Source organism: Trichechus manatus, unplaced genomic scaffold, assembly GCF_000243295.1.
Source record: "Trichechus manatus latirostris isolate Lorelei unplaced genomic scaffold, TriManLat1.0 scaffold00187, whole genome shotgun sequence".
Lineage (NCBI taxonomy): Eukaryota > Metazoa > Chordata > Mammalia > Sirenia > Trichechidae > Trichechus > Trichechus manatus.
In genome coordinates this window covers 3,861,509-3,868,809 of record NW_004444123.1, presented here as the reverse complement: position 1 = coordinate 3,868,809, position 7,301 = coordinate 3,861,509, and positions in this window count along the sequence as shown.

Here is a 7,301-nt window from a genome sequence, read left to right as displayed (position 1 = left end):
GGGGGGGTGGGGGGGTGGAGATGAGGTTCTCCACTGTGGTTTTGCCATCTACAGTTATTCTGTTTATTTAAAAGAATAAAAGAACATTTTAATAATACCCCAAGCCCTGGGGGTTCTAAGATGAGCAAAACAGGCTTCTTGTCCCCAAGGAGCTCATACACAGTGGGGGAACACATATATAGAAATGTATATTTAAGGGCCAAATAGATGCATATCCCCTAGGACTCTTCTGCGGGTAAATGTCAGTAAGCCCAATTCAAAACGGCTTAAGGAAGAAGGGGGAATGTCCTGGTTCACGGATCTAAAAGCTCCAGGTTTGCCGGTCCGGCCTGCTGCAGCCTCTCCTCTCTTGGCTCCGCCGTTTCTCTCGACTCCACGTGGCCACCCCAGCAGCCCCGGGCTCGCAGAACCCAGGTGCAAGCCCAGCAGGGAAGCTAGGGCCCTGTCTCCCAGCCGCATCCTCCTGGCAGCTCTTGGCTCTGATTGGGTCCCCAGCCCATTCCTGGACCAATCACTGTGGCCCCTGCGATGGTTTGCCCAATGCAATGGCCAGGGAGTCGGAGGGGAGTGGCTCCGGTTACCTGAGTTGGGGTGCATGGATGCTGGCTGGGCAACAAGCAGCTCCCATAAAAGCGATGAGGATACAGAAAAGATAGGACCAGGACTGGTTTCCTGAGCGCGGAATCTGTGCGTCACACAGGGGCCTGCCCTCAGAAGGGCCCCGCACTTGGTTTCAGGCTCTGCTGTTGCTGCAGGAAATTAATAATTTTTTAACAAGGGGCTCCGCGTTCCCATTTTGCCCTGGGCCCCACAAATTATGTAGCTAATGCTGGATGTGACGAACATTACCTGGGTGAGGAAGTGACTTTGGAACTGAATTTTGAAAGTTAAATAGCAATTTTCCAAGCGGAGAAGAAGGGGTGGTGGGGAGGCGAGAGGAAATTCCCGCCGGAAGAATCAGCCTGGGCCAAAACGCAGGAACGCGAAACGTTTACGGAGAAACAAACCTCCAGCGCCTCTAGTGGTTGGGGCTTGCAGTGCCTGTGGGGAGTGGTCCCAGCTGAGGCCGAAAAGGCGGGGGCTGCCTGGGAAGGACTTTGTGTGGTAAGAGAGAAGGCCGGCACCCCATAAATAGGTCTTGAATGAATTAATAATTACAGGTCAAGTGAATTACAACATCAGAAAAAGAGAATGTTGAAATACCTAGATTATTCATTGAGAAATTGTTTCCCAATAATAAAAGCTGCACACGAATAGGGAAGACTGAAGAAGAATTGATGCCTTTGAATTATGGTGGTGGCGAAGAATATTGAATATACCATGGACTGCCAGAAGAAGGAACAAATCTGTCTTGGAAGAAGTACAGCCAGAGTGCTCCTTAGAAGTAAGGATGGTGAGACTTGTCTCACATATTTTGGACATGTTGTCAGGAGGGACTTGGCCTGGAGAAGGACATCATGCTTGGTAAAGTAGAGGGTCAGTGAAAAAGAGGAAGCCCCTCAATGGGATGGACTGACACAGTGGCTGCAACATGATCGGCTCAAGCCTAACAACGGTTGTGAGGATGGCGCAGGACCGGGCAGTGTTTTGTTCTGTTATACACAGGGTCGCTATGAGTTGGAACTGACTTGCTGGCACCTAACAACCATAAAAGAGCCTCACTGGGATATTAAGTTTAAAAAAAAAAAAAAAAACAACACTAGATTATTCATAACGACCATTACAAAATACTTGCTCAATTTCCGTCCTCACCTTCCACTGGAGACGGAGCTAAGTTGTTACTCTGTAACATTAGCATCTACCGATGTTTATCACCAGCGTGTCAGCAAAGTTAGCATTCCACCTCTGTGACTTCACCACCCAAATATTTATGAATCAGAGAGAGGTTTCTACGAACGTGTTTTCCAATTGTTGACTTTACAACAATAATAGTGTGCTTTAATTACAAAGATGACATTTTAAACCCTGAATAGAACAAGCCTCAATTGTGTGGGAGTTCATTGCTTTGGTGATAAAGGAGAAACACAGACAGTGACTCAGGTGGAACATTCGTTTCGTTTTCGTTTTATATTTCTCTGGTTGTGTGTGTCGGGACATGCAAGGGAGCCAGGGCAGAAGCGTGCTGTGGGGAATGTGAAAGTTAAAACTAAGGCTTTCTACGTCAGAAAGAAAGTCCATGGCCCCCTCTCACCCAGCCTTGCCCTTTTCAAGGTCAGTATGAAGGGGAAAAGAATGGTGGCTCCCTTCTAGCACATGGACGATGAGCTGGAAGAGTCAACGTTTTGTTCCCAAACGCTTCAAAGGAACGCCGAAGAGACAACACTGGTTCTTCTGAACGGAGAATGTCTTTCAGTTCCCACCACAACCTTATTTCAGTTATTCAAACATAAGAGGAGGAATTCACGTTAGGGTGTCTGCTGGTGTCGAGTGTGGGGGAGCCTCTGCTTGCCTTGTTCATACTGGTATTCCCACCACCTTGAAAAATGCCTGGCATACAGCAGGCACTCAATCAATATTTGATGAGTGAGTGAATGAGGTGACTCCTCACAGCAATCCTATGTGGCAGGTAGCTCTTCCCATCATGGGGCAGAGACTCAGTGCTGGAAATTGAGGGAGAGAGACGGCAGTCAAAGCCAGGTACGCCAGACTCCGACAGAGCACCGTGACTCCTCCCAGTGACCCACTGCTGTGACCACGCACGTCTCTTCTTCAGAACCCAGGGCTAACAGGAAATGGTGACAAGGGAAAAGAGGCTCTTAAAGGGCGACATCGCTATCACCGTCATTGTCCTCCTCCTCCTCATTGACTGTAGACATGCAGCTTAAAATCGTAGAATTGAAGGACTCTAAGGAGTTTCAGAGTTGGCAGTAATAAATTTAAAAGAGCCAAACCCATTGCCGTCAAGTCAATTCTGACTCATGATGACCCCGTGTGTTACGGAGTAAAACTGCTCCATCAAGTTTTCTTGGCTGTAAACTTTATGAAAGCAGATCACCAGGCTTTTCTTCTGCAGCACTGATGGGTGGGTTTGAACCACCAACATTTAGATTAGTAGTTCAGTGCAAACCATTTGCACCACCCAACCCATCCCCCTCCCTCAAAAGAAAAAATCCCTGCTGTCAAGTCGCTTTAGACTCATAGCGACCCTATAGGACAGAGAAGAACTGCTGCATAGGCTTTCCAAGGCTGTAAATCTTTACGGAAGCAGACTGCCGCATCTTTCTCCCTCGGCATGGCTGGTGAGTTCGAACCACTGCGCCACCAGGGCTCCTAGTGACCTTTTATAATAGAGTGCCAACTTACTGATAATTTGTTATATGCCGGTTACTATATATTCCCCCACCCCCACCCCGCCCCATATCAACCCTGCAGAGTAAGCCTTCCTGGCTCCATTTTACAGATGAAGTAACTGAAGCTGGGGGAAGAGGGAGGGTAAGTAGTTTGCCCAACATCCTAGGCCAGCAAGTGGCAGAGCTGGGACTCTTGCTGCTTCCTGGAGCCAGCCCCTTAGAGCAGACACCTTCACGGACACAGGAGGAATCCGAGCCTCAGAGAGGGACCTGCAGTTGTCAGTCTGTGCAGAACTAGGATTTGAACCCAAGTCCTACCTTATTTCCACTTTACCACAGCATTCTGAGTTCTGGATGAACCCACTTTGGATTTCCTTTCGTTTTACTGATGCTAGTTGATGCTGAGCTTAGCGGGACCCCACCTGACTTTATGGAGGACGAATCGGTCATCCATTCCACCTTAAGTCATAACTGCGTTCCTCAGGTTCTGTGAGTTTCTTAAGGGCAGGTCCTGTATAACTCTTTCCTGTATCCCAGCTTAGTCCCTGGCACAGGGTTGGTACCTGAGAGGTGCTGGACACGTTTAATTAAGCCAGGAGTTGATTTGGGTGGAACCTCAGTCCTTAGCGTCCTTTGATGGCAAGACTGGAAGAAGTAGGCAGTTGTATCCCTTTGAAAGGCACAGGGTAATATTAGCTTTTACCTTCATTATAATATAAAGTTTATACTTTTAAGAACATACCCTCATTATAGAAAAATTGGAATATACAGAAATATATAAGGAGAGGAGGAAAAAAATCACCCGTATTTCCACCAGCCGGAGTAAAACAGGTTTAATATTTTATGGCAAGCTCTTCTTTTTTTCTCTATTCATATATTGTTATTTATAATGTTTATTTAGTTGTGATTGTCCTGTGTTTACAATATATTGTCTTGGTTACCTAGTGCTACCACAACAAGAAATGCCACAAGTGAGTGGCTTTGAAGAACAGGAATTTATTGTCTCATGGTTTTGGAGGCTAAAAGTCCAAATCAGGGCGTGGGCCCTGGTGGAGGGTCTTCCTTGTCGGCAGCCCCAGGCGCCCCTGGGCTTGTTGACAGTTCCTCATGGGATCTCTTCCCCGGGTGTGTCTCTCCCTGTCTGTCTTCCCCTTCATCAAACACCACTCAGAGGGGATTAGGTTTAGGATGCACCCCACTCCAGTATAACCCCTTTAACAAAAGAAAAACCCATTTCTAAACAAAGTCACATTGACAGGTATAGCAGTAAGGATTTCAACATATGTTTTTGAGGGACACAATTCTTTCCATACCATATATACACGTGTGTGTGTGTGTGTGTTGTTGTTGTTGTTGGGTGCCATGGAGTCAATGTTCGACTGATAGTGACCCCATGTGACAGGGTAGAACTGCCTGATAGGGTTTTCTAGGCTGAAATGGTTAAGCACTTGGCTGCTAACCGAAAGCTCAGCGGTTGGAACCGACCAGCAGCTCTGAGGCAGAAAGACCTGGCAATCTGCTCCCTTAAACGTAGCCTAGAAAATCCTACAGGGCAGCTCTATTCTGCCAGGAGTCGGAATCTACTCGACAGCACATAACAACAATCTTTAAGGGAGTGTATTGTGGATACTTTCTGTTTTGAATTAATGACAGGTGACGGTGGGGATACCACCTTCTTCTCGGGTCATATGGCCTTGAGTGCTCTCCTGGGCAGCTCTCCCTTGGGGCCCTGCATGAGCCTCAATTCTATGGGGCCGTAATTATCTATTGCTAAGCCTGTTCCCACGATCTGTGAGCAGCTGGAGGGCAGGGGTGCATCACTGTGCATGAGGGGCTCCAGACACAGAACCAGCACATAGTAGGTGCTCACTAAACGCTTGCCGAATCTGTATCCTGAACACCTCGTATGTGCTGGACTCGGTTCCGTGTGTGTTCATTCGCCACCACCGCCTCACCTTTCCTTTGCTACAGCTTCCTGACACGTCCACCTGGGTCCTCCTCTCCCACCCAGTCCGTTCTCAGCCCACCACCAGCAATCTTCCTGAAAAACCTCTGCTTCTGTCCATCTGCGGTCAGAAGATCAGGTGACCTCTCCTTTTGTCCCCAGGGCGCAGCCCAAAATGATCATTACAACCTTCAAGGCCTCTCACGGTCTGTTCCTCCCCCGCACGCCCCCAGTTCTTCCTCCCCTCCACGCAGGCTCCCGCCCGGCACCGGCCCCACTGTTCTGCAAACACGCTGCAGGTTCACAATTGTGTGCTTGACTCACTCAGCACATGGAAGCCTAGCATGTGCCTGAGCTGTGCTGGCAGCTGGGAAGGAGTGTGGAGATGAGCAGGGCACAGCCCCATCTTCCTGGCACCCACAGCCTCTGCAAACGCCCGTCTATGCCTGGAATCCCTTCCCTCCTCCTCTGCCTGGAAAATGGCCAGCTGTCAACTTCCAGCTCTAAAGTCACCTCATCCGTCAGTCCTTCCTTGTCAGCTCTCCTGGGTAGCTTTCTCTTGGGGCCCTGCATAAGCCTCGATACTATGGGGTCGTAATTATCTATTGCCAAGTCTGTTTCCCATAATCTGTGAGCACCTGGAGGGCAGGGATGCATCACTGAGCACCTGCAGCTCCAGACACAGAGCTAGCACATAGTAGGTGCTCACTAAACACTTGCTGAATCTATATACTGAACACCTCCTACGTGCTGGACACAGTATCGTGTGTTTGATTTGCCATCTAAACAAGATTTTACAATCCTCAGAGGCACGAGGTGCTCTTCTATGGCCCTTGAAACCCAAAGTGTGCAAACATACCGCTGAGAGCAGACCTGGAAGAATGACACATTTTGATGGATCGGCTGATAGGTACAAACTCACCGGAGTGACTTGCTCTGTCCTCAGCCACTCCAGTTTCAAGAACAAGTTCATCATCAGATGATTTCAGTGTATCATATTTTGGGAAACAGAATAAAAGTCCAAAAAGCCTTACTCGTTTTACTCAGTGAATACCTGGGCTTATGTTTGCGGTTAAAGCAAATTACGGAGTAATTGTAAATTTGGCAGAGGGGACGGTATCACAGAGGGCACAGGGAATTTGGAAGCAGGAATCTTCTGGAAATTCAGGAGTAGGAATTTCCTGGTAAGGTCAACTCTAGGAGCATTCACATATTCAACAAGCACACGTAAAGCTCAGATGTGGGTGACAGTATAGCTTAATACAAGTTCTGAATTAAGTCAGACTTGTATTTGAATCAACTGCCTGTGAGCCTGGGTTTCTTCACCTGCAAAACTGAAGTAATAATACCTACCCTCACAGGGTTATTACCAGGATGAAACAAGATACTGGATATTTTTAAAAGTGCTTCCCACTGTGCCTGGCACATAGTATGTGCTCAGTAAATGTTGTTGTTGTTGTTAGATGCCGTCGAGTAGGTTCCAACTCATAGCCACCCCGTGTACAACAGAACGAAACACTGCCCAGTCCTGCGCCAGCCTCACAGTCGTTGCTGTGTTTGAGCCCATTGCTGCAGCCACTGTGTCAGTCCATCTCATTGAGGGTCTTCCTCTTTTTCACTGACTGTCTACTTTACCAACCATGATGTCCTTCTCCAGGGACTGGTCCATCCCGATAACGTGTCCAAAGTATGTGAGACGAAATCTCACCATCTTTGCTTCTAAGGAGCATTCTGGCTGTACTTCTTCCAAGACAGATTTGTTTGTTCTCCTGGCGTCCATAGTATATTCAATATTCTTCGCCAACAGTTCTTCTTCAGTCTTGCTTATTCATTGTCCAGCTTTCACACGCATATGAGGTGATTGAAAATACCATGGCTTGGGTTAGGCTCACTTAAGTCCTCAAAGTGACATCTTTGCTTTTTAACACTTTCAAGAGGTCTTTTGCAGCATATTTGCCCAATGCAATACGTCATTTGATTTCTTGACTGCTGCTTCCATGGGTGTTGATTGTGGATCCAGGTAAAATGAAATCCTTGACAACTTCAATCTTTTCTCCATTTATCAT